We start from the raw sequence: 21,595 nt of genomic DNA, 5'->3' as shown, positions 1-21,595 counted from the left end.
CTCTAAGTGCATTTTGTTGGTGGAGGAATTTAATGAGATTTGAAAACTTGCTTCTAATTATGCTTCTCAGACCGCCTCCTGCCCCTCCCCCCTCAAATACTTGGGTCTTTCCCCTGTGACTACAAGCAGCTTTTCTAGGGGCTGTGTTTTAAGGAACAGAACAAGTAAAGAGATTTCGTTTTCTGGTTTTCTTTCATCTTTGTCATTTGAAGATAAAAAAAGGGGGCTATTTTCCACTCTTCATTTCGCTTAATTAGCAAGACTTAAAGGAACATCTCAGGACTTGGAACTAACTAATGGTATAGTTCTGCCTTCCATCACTCCTTTCCCTGAGTCTAGGGCCAATTGTCTCTGTTTCTTTCTTCTGAATTCAAAAAATCCGATTTATCTTGGGTAAAAGACATTTCATGCTCTAGCATGCCAATTCCTACCACAGTATACATTCTAGATATGGTGAGTCTTCAGAATACATACTGGGAGGACATGGACTCAGTTTACAAGTAAAATTTCTACAATCTATGCATTATTTATGGAGACACTATTCAGGTATGTATTTTTAAAACCCCAAGCTTGTTTACATTGCAGAATAGAATGGCTGAGCTGAAAATTGCATTTTTTTCTGCCTCATACTGTAAGGAAATATCATGGGAAGCTGATGCTCAATCCAGGTCACAGAAACTGATGCGGTATTCCTATTTGAAAATATGATTATTTATGCTGTTCTTTCTTCTTTGCAATTCCTTTTTAGTTTATTGTGGCTTTATGCTTACTGCCTTTTGCATACCTTTTTGCATTATTCCTCAGCTGTCTTCAGCCACTTGCATATTTGCTGTTTCGCATTATCTCGCTGTCACTTTTTTCCCCATTTTCTCCCACTCTCTATTTGCCCCCAAGAAATATATTTTAAGAAAGTAATTTCATGATTTTTCCACTTTGCTTACTCTCAGCAGAGCTCGGCCAAAGTCAGTAAGAAGGTTCTTTCTAAAAAAGAAAGCAGAGGAATCTCTGTGTTACACTCTCCTTCATTTTAGGTATTCAAAAGCATTTTATAAGCCATTGTCTTTTCCCCCTTCCAGAAACCAGAGTTGTGTGGCAAATTGTGCAGAATGGAAATGCCTATAATGAATATATTTAGTACTGGGTCACGCTGATAAACATTCTGCCCCCATGAATAAGACTGTTTTACAAGTTTGTAGCCCTTTCAAATTGAGGCTCCTCAAACCCTATAGGCAAACTAGGAAAACTACCCCAAGCAACTGGGATGTTAGAAACCCATAGCCATCTGGCCTAGATCTCTAACAATCTGTGCAGATAAGTATATCAATTCAAGGTTTACAGAATCCCTTTGCAGATACCAAAAGAGCAAAGGAATTCGTGACGATTCAGTTAGGGTGAGTATTCAAAGGTAATCTAATTCCATTTGTTGTAGGAGAGTTTCCTTAGGTAATTTAACGTCTACCCCCAGAATTCCAAGAGCAGTGGATTTGATTACCCTAATTTAAAGGACTTTTTTTCAAAGCTAAAATTAATATGATTTTTTCTTAAATTTCCAACAGGGAACTTAAAATGAATTAACCATTGTGAAAAAGAACTTCTTTATAACTTACTGAAATATTTAAAGTAAATGTTAAATTAATATACACTCATTAAAAATGTAAAGAATTTGAAATACTTACAGAGAGTATTCCAAATGGATGTTTTCACTAGTAACAGCATCCTTACCAAATATTATTTCATTTACATTTTCCAATACCTAAATGTATTGAGGAATTATATTTACCTACTTGATGGCATTGTGTTTTTGATATCTGCTTAGTATGCACTACTCTGCTCACACTTTTTTCCCCAAAAAGAATAGAATAGACAATCTTTCCTCTGCACATTTGATTAGTAATAGCAATTCAAAAATGTTCTCATTTGGCAGCCCTGAAATAAAAGAGAGAGAAAAAAATCAACTGAATTATTTGCTCTTTGTGAATGGGTTTATATCAAGGAAAAAACACTGATGAAGTTCTGTTTGTTGTCATCTAATGATGATTTACTTTTCATTCTTCTGGAATTTTATAAAGTCACAAAGAAGTGGTGGAGTCTCTCAAACAACTTCTCAGCTATGCAGTAAAGGAGTGTTGATTGAATGTTCTTTGAAGTCCACCCACCTTTGAAGTAGCAGTCTTTGTTGACAAGGAAAGGAGATGGTGGCACAGGAGCAGAGTGTCCCTAAGCTCCGTAAGGAGAAATCTGGCTTCTTCCATCCTGTTGCACATATTTTATCCACAAAATAAAATGTGAGACTCCTTTATCACCTCAGCCTAACTTGGTTGCAAATTACTAAACCTAGAGAAAACATACCATCTGGCACTTGCAATACATCCTGTCACCCCTCATGCTGCTTTCATTCTGTCGTTTACTTTTACTACATTTGTTTTTAGAAAACGAAGGCTTATAATTCTAAATCTTTTATGTTTTCCTTCCAACAAAAGAGGAAGAGGGAACTTGGGTCTCAGTTGTAAAGTCAAATAGCTCTCCATTACATGAAAAATAGTGTTTCTTTGGTTTCTTAAAAATTTCTTTTAAAACTACTAAAAAAAAAAGTTTAAGTAGTCACATGATTTTTTTTTCTCAAAATTCTTATTTTCTAATATACATTTTATTAAAATATAAAAAAGGTGAAAAATAGAAGAATTAACATACTCTTCCATCTCACAGTATCATACCCTTCCCACCATCAAAAGAATAATATGAGTCTCTCAATACTCTTGAGAGTAGCCTAACATTTCAAACTTTCTTCATAGCATTTTTGTGCAATGCCTTGTGGTGGGAAGTCATGGCTTTGCGTGGCACCATAAGGCTTTTATCAAGCCTAAATAATTACACTACTATGTACCCTGCGAAACCAGATAAAGGTAAGAGCTTCACCAGACAAAGGCTGGTTGAGTTAAGGAATTGCAGTGTTCTAGAACGGCTTAAGATGAATTTGACTTTTTAACCATGAGCTCCACAAAAGCAGGGGCCACAGATTGGTATGGATCTCTGTAATCCTCAACAAATTATTTAATGTATCTGAGTCTACCTAATCTTCTGTGAATGGAGAGTAATAGTAGTTTACTACAAAGAATTCTTGCAAGAGTTAAATGATAGGTGATTACCACAGAGTCTGGCTTAACTAGGCATAATACAAAGGTTATTTCCCTCTTCCTTAGTCCGTTTTCTTACTAAAGGCCACTAGAGAAAATTTGTGGATTATAAACACAGTCCTTATTGCTCTTCAGAAATTTCATTTAGATATATATATGTTTTTATACTGGAAGGATGATGTTCTCTTCATTCTTTATTTATGAAAGCCACCCATGAAACACAACAGACATAGATAATGGTACTGAACTGTGGCGACCTGAAGAAAATTCTCCGAGGTTAATTCTGACAGGTCCTTGATTATTTTTTATATTTGGGAAAATTCACATCAAGTATTTGCCTATTCTCAAAGAGTTTGAGGTAAACTGCTGTTCAACATCACATAACACCGCTGTTGCTCTCTTGAGTACATACACTGCCATTTTTTGCCCTGCATTCTGATTTTCCTTAGTCAAATCAGCTTCATTTTATCTCTAATTGAAGCCTTATCTCCTTTAGGTTACTTTAACTGTTAGATGTGTAGCAACGTTGACTTTCAGAATTGCAGAGCTATACTTCTGAATCTCAGGTGCTGCAGAGGTACTCCAAATTCCAGGGAAATACCACTTTGTACACATACAGCTCATAGTCCTAGAATCTAGAAATACACTTACAACTTCGGACTAAGTATGGCTGCTGTAAGAGCTGACAATCTATGCTCCAAGTTTCTTATAAGTGTTTTCTGGAAGAGACCATAGTATATTTGTTCACAATGATGATATTTCTTTTAGCTTTCAATGTCTCAGAGTAGCTGGAAGGAAAAACCTGAAAATGGGGAATGGTAACCCACACCAAACATTGAAGTCTGCTTTGAAACTATTTGTTAAGCTGTACTTTGAAAATTATTACTTTTTTTGTATGTATGCTATATTTCACAGTAAAAACATTTACAAGAATATATTATGTTATTAAGGGCAGACAAAAAAGATATAATTGGATATGATGTCTTGGAAATGACAAGGAAAGATAAAACTTGTCAAATGCAGTTTTCATTAAAAGTAAGTTTAAACCCTTTATCAATCTCATTACATCTCTCTATGCTGTCGTCTCCCTGCAATCCGTTGACTAATCTATTCAAGAATGCAATAGTGAAAAATCACCAAACAATATGAACTCCATATTAGAACAAATTTTTCAGCACCAGATCAAGGGTTGGGAAATGAGAATGGATCCCAACCTTTCCTTTGACTTAGAGACCTGAAATAGACTTTAGTAGAACTATGATTGAAACTGAATAGGCCAGGTACCCAAAGGAGAGACACAAACCTGGAAGCATAATTATTTGTTACCAGAATGTGATTATAAGAACGAGAGCAGGAAGAGTTGGAGTCCATGGAATGCAGTTTGGTCAATTTTGTCTGAATGGGCAGTTCAGTATTTGGGAGATCCTGCCAAATTGAGCAGGCCAGATTCTAGCAGATCACTTAGAGTTCTGTCCACAGGCAATTTACTGAGCTCCAGATGAGAGGCATGTAGGTGAGCTATTGTTTTTGTTGCGGCTTCAGGCCATCAGTGTCATACAGATTTTGAAATTAGAGATTTGAATAGGGAGAACATGATGCGCAGCTCGAAATCTAGTATTTTGTGCATGGGCACATACTAGAAGCCTGGTCAAAACTTGAGACCAGATCAGCAAGTCAAACCGGACAGCAGCAATTTATCAGAGCTATCATAGATTCCTCTAAATTCTTTCTAATCATGGCAGTAACCTAAGGCAGAAAACAAACCCTACAACTATTACACGAAGAGACTGAGCTGAGAAGATTTGAGGGACTCGAGTGGTAAGCCATTATGCTGAGTCTCAGTTCTTAGCTCAAAACATTGCTGCACAATGTATGGTCCACTGGCCAGCAATATTGGCATGATTTCGAAGTATGTTAGAAATGCAGCATCTTGGGCAACATCTCCAACCTGCATAAATAGAGTCTGCCATTTTAATAATCTCAGGTGATTCCTACACAGATAAACATTTGCTATGAAGAGTAATATATTGTCTGAAGTGGTAGAAATTCTAATATGATGGTACTTAAATCCTATGTGCTGTGAGATTTTACTACTCCTCCAGAGAGTTTAGAAACATATAGTGAAGATTGCCAGAAAAAGGTCTGGGGCTTCTACTTATGTCCTCAAATATATAAGAAAACCATCTCTTGTTAGTTAACCTCATTGAAAGAGAAGGGAAGTTATTCTTCCTCTTGGATCTGGTTTTATACTGGCTTTTACCCTGTTATGTCTTCAGGCAGTCCAGTTTTCATTAGAGAGGGAAATATTTTTCATAATAGAAGATCTAATTCTTCTTGAAAAGCTATTTTGATGGGGAAATGTTTCCAGGGCCATTACGTATATGTTTATCCATATGTATGTATATATTCAGTAATCTCTGGATGAGTACAAGTTTATATATATAAATCAGAAGCTTGCTTTATGTTTTTCTCATGCCAACATCTTCTCATCTTTTTACTGTTTCAGTGTGGGAAAGACAATCTTGAGTACACCATTCCTTAACCACTTCTGGCTATGGACTAAGAAGAATAAATTGAAGTGTAGCAAAAATTAATTGCCAATTCTCGGGTCTTTTATGCCTATGTTAAAATCCATTTATTGTCAATCCTTCTGGAGGCTCATAATAAATATTTAATTTTTTTCAACCTTTTTTTTTCAGTAAGGACCTCCTACTGTTCATAGGCTGAGACCTACCCTAAAGATAATTGTTTGTATTTGTTAAATATAAAAAACTAATATGACATAAAAACATGAGCATTGTGTTAGTTAGATTCAGTTGTCAACTTGGCCAGGTGAGCATACCTAATCTTGTTGCTGCGGACATAAGCCGATGGTAGGTGAACCTCATCTGTTGCCAATTACATCTGCAGTCGGCTAGGCAGCGTGTCTGCTGCAATGAGTGACTTTTGACTTAATTGGCTGGTGCTTAAATGAGAGAACGCAATGTAGCACAGCCTAAGCAGCTCGGCATTCCTCATCTCAGCACTTGCAGCTCAGCCCAGGCCTTTGGAGATGCAGAAAGAAGTCACCCCGGGGAAAGTTGTTGGAACCCAGGGGCCTGGAGAGAAGACCAGCAGAGACCATCCTGTGCCTTCCGCGTAAGAAAGAACCTCAGTGGAAAGTTAGCTGCCTTTCCTCTGAAGAACCAATGAAATAAATCCCCTTGTATTAAAAGCCAATCCGTCTCTGGTGTGTTGCATTCTGGCAGCTAGCAAACTAGAACAAGCATCTACATAAATAACGAAAATCAAGTAGATAATATTTTAGGATATATCAGATTAAAGCTTTTCAAGAGGCGTTTTAATATGCTAAATTTAAATCAGTTAGTTAAATATTAGCATTAATTATTTTGTGTAATTAACATTAATTTTGTAATTAATCAAGCAAAAAAAAACTACTTGTAAATACAACTAGGTTACTAGTGCTTTCAGGGTCCAATTGCTTATTTACTTATAGTTTTTAGAAAATTATTCACTTTACAGTTATCATCCACACATTGAACCATTTAGGATAAGGAGCCATCTAAGACATTTGCTTGCAGTTACAGAAGTTTTGGGGGATTGAATCATGTCACCCACAAAAGGCATGTTCATTTCCCAACCCATGGTCTTGTGGGTTTGAACCCATGTTTAAACAGAAACTTTGAAGATGGTATTAAGGCATGCCCAAATTGAATGAAGGTGGGCTTTGATCCAATATGGCTGAAGTTCTTAGAAACAAAAGTGAACACAGAAAGGGAAACCACAGGGAGCAGGCAAAGCTGAAAGTCAACAGAACCCAGAAAAGAAGATGATGCCATCTTGTACATTGCCATGAGACAGAAAAGCCAAGGGATCCTAAAGGTTGCCAGCCAGCCGGAACACACCCACCCTAGGAGAAGGCTAGTCTTCTAACCTCTGAAACGGTGAGCCAATAAATTATTGTTGTTAATTTAAGCTAACAACAAGAAACTAAAACAGCAATGTTCTCAAATTGAGGAATGCTTAATTTTAGAAGGACAAGAGAAAGTTCAAGATGCTCAGTCAAGCAGCAACTTTCATCAAAAGTTTTATAAAATAAAGGAAATCAATGATTAAAAGATTTAGAATATGTAGCATATACCTAGATACATACCTGATGTCTGAAATGCATGTGCTTATCATACGTTTATCAACCTCTAGGGGAAATAAACAGTGACACACATTTTTTACATAACAAATATCTGAATGAATATGAATTACATGTAAAATGTTTCATCTGGAACAAAAATAAAGTTGCCAGGCCTTCACTGAAAATAATACCTATTCCTTATTATTCACAGAACAGGCTACCATTTGTGACAGCATATTGAATCCGTTTATTATAGTATAATGTTTATTTTGAATTTTTAAAAGTTAATTCAGTTATAATAAATTAATCAAGTATGTCTTATATTCTGTATCCAAAAGAATTCAATCTCCAAAGAAGATTCTCCTTTAAACAATAAAAGTTCTTCAGAAAACATCTACTTAAAAATGTAATTAAGAGAACAAATATAAAAGTTTGCTCTTACATTGTATTAGATCTCACATAGTATTTAAATTTGAAGATCTTGGAACACAATAAAAAGAAAGGCACTAACCATTACTGGGTACTTATTATGTGTCAAGTGCTTAACATATTATTTCCCCTATTTAATTCTTACTATAATCTTAATGATGAAATGTTTGTAATTGTTGGAATCATTTAGGCTCCAAGAAACAGGAAGAAGTTTATTATCTCAAAGCACAAGCTATACTGAGTTAGGAAATTTCCAAGAATAGTTAAAGATGAAGCAGCTCAATAATGTCATCTTGAAGCCAGATTTCTCCCATATGCTGCTTCTAGGTCTTCAATGTGTTGGCTTGCCCCTCCATGCTTGGGTTCCCTCAAGATCTCAAGATCTGAGTCTTGAGTCCTGGGAGATATCTCCCTACCCAGCGGAATATAGAGACAACAAAAAGGCAGCATTTCCTTAATGGATCTTTTTTCATGAAGATGGTTTCCAGCACTTCCCACTGAAATCCTCCTAGAGCTCATTGGTCAAAATTATGTTACATGACCGTTCCTTATCCAATTGCTATCCAGGGAAAAGGCATTGTCATGACTGGCCTGCACTAATAAATTTTAGTTACAGGCCAGGAGAAAAAAAAAAAAAATCCCTTCCATCATATAGCACTGCACAGAGTGCTAAACCACCAGGGTCTGTTTAGGAAGAGGGGAGTGGATAGTGGATTTTGGGCAGACAGCAAGCAGTGTTTGCCCTATTAATCCTAGCACTGTTTTGTATATAAAGAAACTTAGTCCTAGATTTTCACACAGCTAATACATAGGAGACATTAAATCTATATGTCTATGTCGGCCTCCATATCTAATTCCAATACAGTAGTAATTCTTTGTTCTATAGGTATTAAGTGAAAAAAAAAAACTATCTCATTGAGAATTTTCAACTCTAAAGTTATGGGGAAAGAATAATATGCATCAAGGTTAATTGTCTTCTGGAAAAATATTGCAACCTATGCAACAGCAACAACCATAATCATCTCTACTTTACCCTTTGGGTGATGTCCTTAAAAATCATCAGTGCTACAAGGTTAATTGTAGTGATCCCCAAGCAGGGATGGGAAAGACGTGGAGGTATAGGTAGAGGTGTATTTTCACTGGCTATGAATACCCCAGCTACCTGAAGACATAATCACATACATTTACTTTTGCTCTGTGACCCAAACTCATCTAGAAGGAAACAAAATTGAGTCATCTGTGGATTAAAAGGTGCAAATTGAATGTCAGTGGGAAACAGAAAAGAATAGACATCCAGATTCGTGTTTATTTTATAAATCAGAAACATTTGCAAGTTTAAGCAAAAGCCAACCAGGGGACTGACACAAGGGGGTAGCGTGATGAAGTGCAAGAGATGCTGACCTGAGATCAAAGAAATCTACTTCCCACTCAACAACTCTTTCATAGTTATCATTGTTTGTACCATCAGCAGTCTTCACAGTTATGTCACTCCCCCCAAAATATACTTGCAAAAGGATTGATTTCTAAGATTAAGAGGAAGACATAAATGTGCAAGGGTAATCAAGAGGGTATTATTGCTATGACAAACTCTTCTAGGAGCTCTGCTTTATGCTTTGAATATAAATGAAAGAGGCTAATATTTCCTGACAAACAAGACAAAATCATTTAAGTTAAGCCAATATACTTAATCTTGTTCAACCAAAAATTAAATTTAACCATCCAAATGAACAACCAAAGCCCACTTCCCTAAAAGTTTAAGAAATATGAATTAAAGCATATAAAGTCTGCACAGCAATGAGTCCGCACCATATTTCAGAACTTCTAACAAGAATTTAATGAAGTAATAAAACAATATTCACTTATCCCATAACTCCAAATATGAATTTTCTCAGTCAAAATGGCTGTGCGTGCTTGTTTTTAGGTGTTCGTCAAGTGGTTGTAATATAGAAAAACTCATCTCAAGACTCCCCCTCTTCCTTTTCAAAGGGGTTCGCAAGAGCACAATGAAATAATTTAAAACTAAATTCTCTAGATAGTTTAACTTAGAGAAATACTTGAGTTGTAAAAAAGAAGAAAACCAAACACAAGAAACCATAAACATATTCGAGCTTTGTCACAAATAATGAGCAACTACAGCATTTGCCACGGTTCTTTCTCTTTTGTTGTTATTCTACAATGTTTTAAATTGAAAAGATTGCTGCTGGGATTGGATTATGATTATTATGCAAGAGCATATTCTAGTATAAACAGCGTGCTTAGCATTTACATATTGTTCCCACATGCTTCCATATCTGACTTCACAGTAAGTCAGGTGCACATATTTTATTGTTATGAAAAGAACATTTTTTTTTTTATTTACCATCACATCTTTGGTCTTTACAAACAAAATAATCCAGCACATAAAGTTTATACAGCCAAACCATGAACCGATAATAATGATAAGCATTTAGGAAGTATTCTTTCTAAATTCTTTCTAAAATCTGGATTATCAATGCAAGATTCATCAAAGATTGTCCACAATTAATTCAGAAATTCCAGCCTCACTAATTGCTTTAATAATGATGAGAGTCAAGTAGCTGAACAAAAAGTGAAAGCTTAAGCAGCTTTTGTTTAACCTAGACAGAGATAGCAAGCTTCTCTCCTGAGGCAGTGGAAACACAACAAATATACATGTGAAATTGTTATTTAAACAAGACCTATTTTTCTAATAGCAGAAATAGGCTCCCTTTTTTTCTGCAGTAAAATCTCCCAGAACATGTTATCAAGATTTTTAAAAAGCAGGCATATGCAGCCTCAAAAGTGAAAGTAAATAATATGTAACAGCAGCGTTTGTTTTGTTTTGTTCTGTCGTTTTTACAGCTTTATGCCATTCTGCTCTCCTCATAGAGAGCCCGCAAGTGCCATATGGAAAACACTACCCACACAGACCCAAAACTATCAGTGTGTGATGGTCACTTCTAATGCTGCTTAACTCCCTGCTGATAATTCATTTTCCTAAGACAGGGCATACTGACCTTCCAAGACTTAGATATTTAACAAATTAAAATGACAGCATGATCAGCGAAACACAACTCAAACTGGATGAAAACAGGTTCTTCATAGAGCACTTTAACTAACACAATTCGAAAGGTCAAGAGGTTTTATTTTCATTTAAAAGTGAATAAAATAAAAAAGGAATATTTTTCTTCTTTTAAATTTCCTGAGAGACAAAAATGTCCCCCTGCATCTAACGTCACCAGAAATAGAGTTGTGTAAATCTGCTGCAGAAGAAATGGCCTGGGTGGGGGGGGGGGGGGGTGGCGAGCTATAAGAGAAAAGGGCAGGCATGGTTTATTAGAACAATAAGTACCCTAGCTGAACATCAGTCTTCCTGTGTAAGTTGTTAACTGTTTTGGGGGCAAATCCTTCTTTATAAAGAATCAGATGTTCCTTTTTCTTCAATTTCTCTGGTGGGGTAAAACCGGTGCCATAAAGTCATTGCAAAAGACAGCAAACAACTTTGTTATTGTAATCAGCTTTTTTTTTTTTTTTTTTTTTTAACAATCGGTCTAGCAGGTGGCTTGTGGTTATGGCGGGTCTGTCTCCATCTCCAGGGTGCCAAGATGTCCCTAAAAGTTTCTGTGGGAGGAATTTGTTGGTGGGATTTGGATTGTAAAGGCACGCGAGCATCTGCTGCCTCCCTGGTCTCATTACCATTCACACAATTAACTCCGGTGCCTCTCAGCTCAGCAGCCAGAACCAAGGACTCAATTTTACTGCCTCTTTGACAATGCTCATTATCATTCATCTGAACTTAAGAGTTCTCAGGCTCCTGCTCTGTGGAAAGTTTTCTCGGGGAAAACAGATCACACATTGGAAAGCGCTAAAATGAAGAGCGAAGGAACAAAAAAGGAGCTCAAGACCTAAAGCCAGCATCTGAAAGGAACTGTCTCTGGAATGAAGAGCTTTATTTTATTTTATCAAAGTATTGCACATCTTTCTAGACTGAATCATATTTCAAAAACAGATGTTTGATCTTCCAACATTTTTGGTCAAGAAACTATGGTCAGTTAATAGCAATTCTTATTGATTTCAATTCCAATTTTGCATCCTGTGGAAACTTTGACAAGATTAATACTCTGTCGTCAAAAGGAGTGTTGAGGAATTTTCAATAGTAATTAAATAGAGCGCTTGAAAATACAAGGAGAGAAAGTTTTAAAAAGGACATAAATTTGGGCAGGCCTATATTTTTAAAGCCTGAATCAGTCTGATTGATCGGTGTTAAATTGCATAAACATCAGAAATAGTACCTGAAAATTAAAGCTATACTCACTCTTTAACCACTTTACCTCATGATAAATATTAATATACTACAGTTGTTAGCAAGTTTATGTTGGATCAGAGCAAGGTGATAATAAATGACTTTTTGTAGCTTACATAGCAGAAGTGTGTCATTTATTGAAAATTGCACTTTCCTTTAGAGATAAAACTCAATTTTGAAAAAGAAGCATTTAAAGCAATCTGGTTCAAATGGAATAAATTGTCTGTATTTGAAACAAGAATGATTAGGCTGTTCAAGGCTAGGGAAGCAGTGCTACCAGGGGAAAACTATGTAGTTTTCATTTACACTTTCATGAAAAAATTAGGTCATGAAAGAGAAAGTTTATGAAACTGCATCTCCACAATAAGTAAAACTTTATTCCAATAACCAGGATTGGAATTTCATACTTCTAATGAAAATTTAGCATTTTTCAGCTTCTCTTTTCAAAGAAAAGGGAAACAATTTTATTAATTCTGATGAACTGCTTCGCCTTTGAATTCCATAAGTCAAAAACTTACACTATCATTAATAACATTTTTGTTAATTTGGTGTTAGAGATAAAGACATTATCTGTAAAGTTCTACAACTTGTTTTAAAATGCCAAATTTTATATGCCATTTTAAGTTGCCCTTGAAATGCAACTTTTCTCAAGTAAGACACAGAAGAAAATAAAATAAATGCTTGTGATGTGAAATAATTCAAACTCCCTAGCATGGATTGGAACTTTCAAGATTCCAATGCTCAGAGTTTGTTATAATTCATTCCTAGAGAATAAGAAATATATAGTTACATCTTCAGAAAGTTCACTGTTCACAGGCTACTTTCGACAAAATAAGGGTGGGTATCTGAGTTCCTTATAACTTTGTCTTGACATAAGTGACAAACTTCATTAAAAGACTCCAATGACCTAGAAGTACTTGGGAGCTTAAGGGAAACCAAACAAACCTTGAAGTTATTTCTGTTAGGTTCTTGCGTTAGAGGTGTACTATAATCATTCCTGGTTATTTATTGTGCTTGTAAAGATTCTTGCAGCAAGGCTATAAAACCCAAATCCTGACTTCTCCTTATTCTGTAGTGGTGTGGTTGTGAATTGTTCTAGAAGTAGCATCTATGGTGATGAAATGCTTGCTATTTGTTTCTTCATTTCTAGTACCCATATTAAATCCTGTGTGATTCACAAGCTTTTTATCTCTCTTGACCATCACTGACCACTTGAACCCACCTCCTTCTACCCTCAGGGCTCTGCCCTAGTGTATACGGAACCTAAGTTGTCCTGAATCAGGAAGGGTGCGAACTCTTGTGTTCAGAAATAATTAATGCTCTCATTGTGTCTGATTCTATGCCCATTCCTTAGTTTTAATTGGATTTCTTCCTTATGCTTTATGTGTCATCCCATCCACTGTCCCACTTCCAATAGTTGGTCCTTACATGTGCCTTGGTTTTGATAGATTTTCCCTCCCCCCATTCCAACTCTAAGTTACTCAGACCTACTCCCAAAGTTTTGGGCTGTTGACCTTAAAACAGCTGGTGAAATTCTGTAATGCTGACTCCCTTTTTGGAATCTACCTTGTAAATGTCATTGTTCGGCCCCACCTACCCATGAGATTATCTAACATGAGAATAACTCATGTTATTGTTTAAGTGATCATTGAGTGATAGTTTGTGGTCTGCTGCCAGACCCTCTAATATTCTGCCCACCAAACTGATCCCCTCTGGCAATGCTTCTATGTGAATATCCTGGCATTTGCTCTTCTCCTGCAAGAGATTTTATTTACAGACTCTCCCCTCTTGGCTTTCCTTGTCATGGTTGTCTATACCTGCAACATAAATGAGGTTTTCACAATATTCTTACTTATTAATGTGTTACAGAAAATTGAGCTCAATAAAAAGTAATATATATTATACATTATTCCTTACATGCTAAAAAAAATTCACTTCCCTTATAAAAAAATAAAACCTGGCTATTGACTTACTAAGGAAAAATATGTATATGCCACTAACAAGATTAGATGTGCTGAATTTTGCTTTCAGATACAATATCTGCATTATACTCATGTTGCTAATCATTAAAATGTCATATTCCCCTTTTGCCTTTGAATGCCCTTTTTAAACTATCATGTTATTAAGATATCGTTTGACTGCTGCTCTTACAAAAATCCCCTTAAATCATGGAATAAGGCTGTTAGAGAAAATGTAAAATAAGTCAGCCATGCATTGTTTGGCATAACAGCAATTTCTACTAAAGCCGTTTATATGAGAATAAATGTAAAACTATATAAAATGGAATATCAGAGTCTAAATGGATTTAGAGGATAATTATTATGAATGCTACACTAATCAAATTTCTCAGGTAAGCTTACTATCATTCCTAGTGTGTCTCATTCTGTAACATATCAGGTAGTTTACATATTGGCACTTTTCTCTGATTTAAAATACAAATTTTGTGGTAGTTTACATTTTATTCTTCAAAATATTATTTTACCCTAGCTATTTTATAATTATAAATTATATGTTGATTAATGAGGTTTTTGGTAAATGTTTCAAAGACAGATGACCTTGATTCATATGATATTTTCTGCTTAACGTCACGACAACCCCCTCATTATGAGTGACTTACTAAATAGTAATTCTCAACTGCAAAGGAATGATCCCTAGAGAAATATACTTTATCAGTGGTTCTCTTCCCTTCATTGCCCATTGGGATTACCTGAAAAACTACTGGTGCCTGGGTCAAAGATTCTGGTTTGACTGGTCTGGAGTGTGTCGTGGCATTTTTTAAAGCTCCCTTTAGTTGGACTATGATATGCAGCCAAGGTTAAGAATCACTTTATTAGAATCTTTCTAAAAGCATGCAATATATGATCATGTCAAAGACTATATATGTGTTATGCGTAAAATATTGGAGCTAGTAAACCAACTTCTGATTTGATAGAAAAATTGTAATTTATATCTATTTCCAGACTTGAGGTTGGCAATGCAGGAAACACAAGACTGAAGCTGGTCATGATGAGGAAATTGAAAGCAGTGAGGCGTGAGCATCTGGGAGAGAGAGTTTGCGTGTAAAAAAGAGGTCATGGATAGTATGAGCAAAGACTTTTCTCTCAAACTTTCCCTACTCTACTATTCTTTATCTTCATATGATTTACATAAGAGTACAAATTATGTGCATAAAGTTACTATATTGGAAGGAGAAAAATAACAAAGCGCCAGCTTTGAAATAGATATTGCTACTTTACTAAAAACAAAAAGAAGAACCTTAAATTGGGAACAAGTATTGCTTTTGGTGGTTCTCTAGAAATAACGACTTGCTTCTTGACAAGGAGAAGTCAGGGTTTAGAGATTCAGATATGAGTTCCCACATTTCCACACAACCACTCTGACAAAAAGGACAGTATAAAAACCAGGAGATCCTTGATTCTGGCTGAAAAATCAAGTTCACTCTCTCTCTGAAAAATGAACTGTCCATTGAGAGGCAATCAAGAAGAGAAACAGCGATGGACATATTGCAATACAAATGTTCCATTTAAATAATTTTAAGTATTATGAAAAAGAACACGTAAGGATGCTCGGCAGTGAATTGGCTAGCAATATGACCGTATCAAACAGGTACTATACTACCAAACTTATTTTATGAAACTAATATCATTTTTGATATTTTTATTGATAAAATCAAATAACATACATGCACGAACATTCTTAACATATGAACATTCCATACTTGGTGCACAATCAATGGCTCACAATACCATCACAAAATTGTATATTCATCACCATGATCCTTTCTTAGAATATTTGCATCACTCCAGAAAAGAAGTAAAAAGAAAAAAAGAAAAACTCAAGTATACCATACCCTTTGCCCCTCCCTCTCATTGAGCTAGTATCATTTTAATATCCAAACAGGGTAAAGATGCTATAAGAAAGGAAAACTACAGGCCAATCTCCCTATTGAACATAGATGCAAAAATTCTCAACAACATACCAGCAAATCAAATCCAACAACACATTGAAAGAATTATACACCAAACATGTCCTGAAACTCAATGGTTTTCTGAGGAAAGTGGATGGAATTATCCCTGTAAGGAAGGTGGTTTAATAGGGAAGGCACAGGGAGGGGTATAAAGTGTTAAAGAGGTTTCTCTTTTCCCATCACTATGGGGGAGTGCCTAGAAGACTACTTAATGCTTCAGATGTGTGCCAAGTTACTTGAGTAATGTGAATTGAGTACCTTTATGGCTCAAGTACTAAAATTATTAAACATTAATTTTTCTTTTAAAGAGCAAATTATAGACTGCAGTGACAGGAAAGGGCAAGTGTTAAAGAAAGAAAACAGTAGATGAACACAGTAAAAGCAGAGGTGTAATATCAGACAGTTAGAGGTAAGTGTCTGGCCAGGGAAGCCCCGTGAGGAGCACCATGCTGAGGGTCATCTTATGTAGCAGAGGCTCTGCCACAGATTTGGAGTTTGGCCTTCAACATATTCAGTATGGAGAGATGCTACCCTTTTCTGGTCATAAATTCTTTCACCAGTATGTATTACCATTACATGGCTTGACCAACCAGTCAACCAATTAAAATTATTTTCTGACCATTTCATTTTCTGACTTATGATCTTTCTTTGTTAAACAGAGTAACTACCTACCTTAGGAAGTTTATCTAAGCTAGGCTGGGTACATAGCGAAGGCAATATTGAATGGCACTCATTTCGTTGAATGACAAGAATGCAAAACATGTTTGGACATACATATCCATTGCTGCACTGTGTATAGTCACTAAAAATGTAAAACTTTAAAAATGAAAATAACCCAAAAATCCATCAATTGCTCTGTTTAGATGAGCTGTGGGGCAAAAATTCATGCTGTGTGAAATTACATAGCTGGAAAATGAGTAGCCATTCCAGGAATTAAGTGGCCATCAGACACCCTGTTTTTGTTTGTTTGTTTTCATTTTTTGTTTTTAGTGGGGTGAGGGGAGACCAGGGTGGACAAAAGTTGTATAAAATATGTTGCAGGTTATTTAAGAAAGGTTGGACATCAGAATGTGTGTAGATGTATTTGGTAATTTAAAGATATTGTAAGGATAATTCATACAGTTCTTAAAAGCTTACTGAAGGAGAAGGGAGAGAATGGATGGAAATAAGAAGGATATAAGCTGAATTCCTTTGCATATATCCTACTTACAGATTAAATTTTGAGATCAAGTAAATATGCTATGTAATTATAAAAAAATACATTGTAAAAATATCTAAAAATCAAATTTTGCATGAACCAAGTAAGCATAAATGGGTATTTTATTTCTGAAAAGTACATGCACATACCCACTCATACATGCATTTCCTATTTCTTGCTACTGAAAAGACTTAAATTCAAGACTAACTATATAGAAAGTGTTTCTTTAGTGCCCTAATTGTAGTCTCTCAATATCATTTTCCATTATAAAAGTCTAGAACTCCTTGGAGAAACATTGCTTCCAGGTGTGAGTCAGGAAATGTATAAGATGAACTTGGATCATCTTGTCATAACAGAAAGCCAAAAAAAGTTGGCAAAGTCTACAAAGATGATGTCCGAAGTACTCAGAAGCAAAAGTCTACAAAGATTATGGCCTAAGGACTCAACAGCAAACTAGAGTACACTCCCACCAGCCAATGTTGGAATCATTTGAGCATTGCTAAGAATAATAACTATAATATATTAAAACAGCAAAATCCTTCAATTCATAAATTCATAATGATAATATAATGAAAAACAAAAACAGCATATCATTCATCACCTTTTAAAGGTGCTAGAGAATCAAATATCCTACAATAAAAAGGAAATAATATGGTTTTAACTTTACCTGTTCAAAAGAGATTACACCCCTAGTTAAACAAAGTGTTGATGTGGGGACTTTCCTCCATTAGAACTATTCAAGCAGAGAAAGGGAGAAATGATGTTAAAGTTGGAATGTCATCATTATTCAGTCCCTAATGAAATAAAGAATCTAGGCAGTGATCATCCATTGCTAATAGTGTGTGTGTTGTGTGTGTGTGTATACACACACAGTCGGGGACATTATGCACCTTATAATGGAAATATACAACAAATCCTAGAAAGCAATCTTGCCGAAACTATTCAAAACAAATCTGATAAGTCCTTGGAATGTAACTATCAAATTACAGGGAATACAAGGAAAGAAAACCATCTTACAACACTGCTGAGATGTAATCAGCAAAACACAGAATGTGGGAAACTCTACAAGAAAAATAATCTGTTTTATTCCAGAAAAATTTTCTGAAAAAAAGTAAAGAGATGAAGTGGGAAACTCTCTACCTTAAAAGGCATTTCAAATATTCATAACATATGGCATTTATTTTGGTTCACACTTGAAGTGAAAAATAAAATAAAATATAAAAAAAAATGAAGCGATTGGGAAATGTTTATGATAGTAAGGGTTTACCTTTTGCAAATTGATAAGGGTAGTGTGATTATGTTTAATAAAGGCTCTTTTATAGAAAAATTAAAACTCAATTCAATGAGAAAGCATCACTTCAATGCTTAGGGTTTTTCTAAGTATCTTAAAATAATTAAATAATTAAATTTGAGAAAAGATCACAGGTACAATTAATAACACCAAGAATTACTCACTTATGACCCTCAAGTCTGTAGGTTATTTTATTGTTGTTTTAGTCAATAAATCAATATGACAGTATCCAGTGCCAGTAATTCAGAAGTTGTTCCAAGCAATGTGGCTTTCTGGTAATTGGCAATTCCTTCCTGAACCTGACATACAACCTGAGAGTACTAGAAACTTAAAATCTCCTATTGATTTATGGGCTACTAAGTAATTTCCAGGCTGTTCGTTCCTATGCTTTTGTGTTTTAGTCAGGTAGAAATATAAGTGTTCGTTATTGTGTAATTAATAGTTGGGGAATAGATCCCAGTATAACTTGCATAAAAGAGAGCTGAATGGCAAATGATAGATGAAACATATTCATTATCAATTAAGCTCCTTCCTTATGTTCTTAATTTAATCATCCAAAGTCATGTTTTGGAAATGTGTGTGTATGTGTGCGTGTGTGTGTAGGGTGAGCAGGGGAGGGCATTTCACAGTAGTTAAGAGCAAAGAAACTGGATTCAAATTTCCCTTGTTTGATTCTCTATTCTGCGTCTGGCACTTACCTGTCACACAGGCTTGGCCAAGTTACTGGTAATCCCCGATCTCCAATTCTCTTATATTTAAAACGGGGATAATAAAATTCCAGGGTCTTCTTGTGAGTTTGAAATGAAATAATGAATTCATAGACGTTAGCACAGTCTCTGGTAACTTGTCAGCACTCAGCAAGTGATGCCACAGGTAAAGTGGGATAAATGAGCTGGTTCACAGCTTCCTTTAATAAATTCTTAGAATACAATGGGCAGTCAGAGACTCCATGGAGAAGGAGATTAATTTTTGAGTAAATGCCTCATTTTTTTTTCTTCCTCTACTTGGATTATCTTTAGTTGGCATGAAAAATTATTTTCCCAAACCCCTTATGCTGTAAAGGAAAGTCAAGAAGACTGTGAACTCTTTTTCCCTTGTAGGAACAGCACACTTGATCAGATTTGCTGTTTAGGTTTGTCTTAAGCATGAACATTCAGATTAAAGCTTTTTCAAATATCTCCTGTTGGAATGTATATGTTACTCAAAAAAGCGTTTCTAAGAACACAAAGAGAGCTTGCATTCCGTCCGATTGCTCATATGTCATTAAACACAAAATTTCTGGGGAAAAAACTGAAGTTCTCTTTGCAAGTGATCTAAAAAAGGATTTTTCTTCAAACAATATTTTCACTTACACGTTTGAAAAGGCGAAATGTACAACATTGTTCTAAACAGTGGTAGAGGATAAAAAATGGAAAACCAAATCACCTTCCATATACTAAAACACACATATATCCAAAACAAAGCATATCGTTTTAGAATAATATAATAAAGATTAAACCAATATCACACAACATGGGTTTTATATGACCTTGCATGGCCCATGTCTTAATTACCCCTTTGTCGTCTTCTCTCCTTATGTTTCCTCTCACTCTCTCCTTTACCAGCAACTAAATGTCATTCCTTTCCTGAGCTCTTCATGATCCCTTGGTGCAGGGTAAAGGTAGTGACCTTTAGCAGGCTGCTTTTTCTTCCTCTCTCTATCTAGTTAATGATTATTTAATCATTACATCTTAGTTGCAGTTTCTTTTTAAAAGAAGTCTTCTCTGACTTTCCTGAATAAATCAAACTGCTCTAGGATAGGTTTTTCTATTTAAATCTTGCCAATTAGTGATTTAACATTTTTGGTGATTATTTAGCTAATTCCACTCCATTAGACTCCAAGTTTCAAGAAGACTGTGATTAAAAATGGTTATGCATTCCATTTTATTTCCAGCAAATAATATCTGGCCCAGCTAATAAGACATCCTGAATAAATTTTGTGAAATAAATAAAAGAATAAAATAGAAACTGAAGGAAGTATGTTTTTATAAATTTCGTGAACAACTGCCTCCTCTATACCTTTGTTAACATTTCCTCCCAGTTGATGGTGTTGAATTTGGATTTGATAAGTGACCACTAGGTATGGTTTTTGAGATAATTTGCCATTGTGTAAAAGGCCTTATCTACTTTCTTATCTAAGAGAGGGAATGTCAAGGTGATTTTGAGAGAATTTTGATTTTCAGAATTATCTGAATCTGCCAAATTCTCTCACGTAGAGCTTTTTCAATGAAGACACCATTATTTTCAGATTAGTTCTGTAGTTTTGACTTAGATTTCTCTAGCATACAATTTCAACAAGTTAACCATATAACTATTGAAATAGAAATCAAAATTTCTCGATGAACCACTTAAAATCATATCATATGCCTCCAAAATGGTGAATAGTGAACCAAAGGACAGGTTTTAAAGTCATATTACCTTATATTTTATGAAATAATTTATGGTGAGATTTTATGGTATGCAAGGCATTTTTCCCACATATTGTGCATTTAATCATCCCCCAAGTACTAAAATTTGAGCACAGTAAATATCAATATCCCCAGCAGATAAATGTGAGGCCTCTGTTAGATGGCCAAGGCCTTAGTGATGCTTAATGGGAGGTGCTCAGATGCCAAAACTCATACCATCTTAGAATTAGAAGAAAAACTGGTTTATTGAAGTGGAGCAGATATTAAAGGAAGTCAAGGAACTTTGAGACTAGCATTGGGAGGATCTTCATATAGACATAAAAACTGGTATAATAATGGAAGGAATTTGATCAGAAGAGAATCAGAAGTTCAGTGTACTTCAGAATCAGGACTTCAGTGAATGATGGGAAGTGACTGGAGTATTTATAGAAATAAAAACAATGGAATATAAACATTATTATAAAAGTTTATAATATAATCAAATAAGGCAAAGCTCAAAGAAGAAATGGAATGACAAAAGTAGGAGATGAGTGGTGTCAAAGTGTCAATGGCATCTAATAGAACATCAACACCATGTCCTAATGCAAAAATACCTGAGAAACAGACAAATTAGGGTTCCAAACTCAAGGTATCCATAAAACAATCAACAAACTGAAGAGAGAGGCAATTGTTAGTTATGCTGAGGAAGTTCATGGATCAG

The 21,595-nt window shown here is 35.3% G+C and overlaps 1 long non-coding RNA gene across 1 annotated transcript; it reads right to left on the bottom strand.

Moving 5' to 3' along the window:
• Positions 1-568: 568 nt before the first annotated feature.
• Positions 569-20,091, bottom strand: LOC143666088 (uncharacterized). The gene is made up of 3 exons (XR_013167371.1): positions 20,002-20,091; positions 1,781-1,926; positions 569-981 (listed from the first exon to the last, which is right to left on the bottom strand). It is a non-coding gene; the product is annotated as an uncharacterized LOC143666088 (long non-coding RNA).
• Positions 20,092-21,595: the final 1,504 nt, after the last annotated feature.

This window comes from Tamandua tetradactyla, chromosome 22 (assembly GCF_023851605.1).
Source record: "Tamandua tetradactyla isolate mTamTet1 chromosome 22, mTamTet1.pri, whole genome shotgun sequence".
Classification (NCBI taxonomy): domain Eukaryota; kingdom Metazoa; phylum Chordata; class Mammalia; order Pilosa; family Myrmecophagidae; genus Tamandua; species Tamandua tetradactyla.
This window is presented reverse-complemented; position numbering and strand designations above follow the sequence as displayed.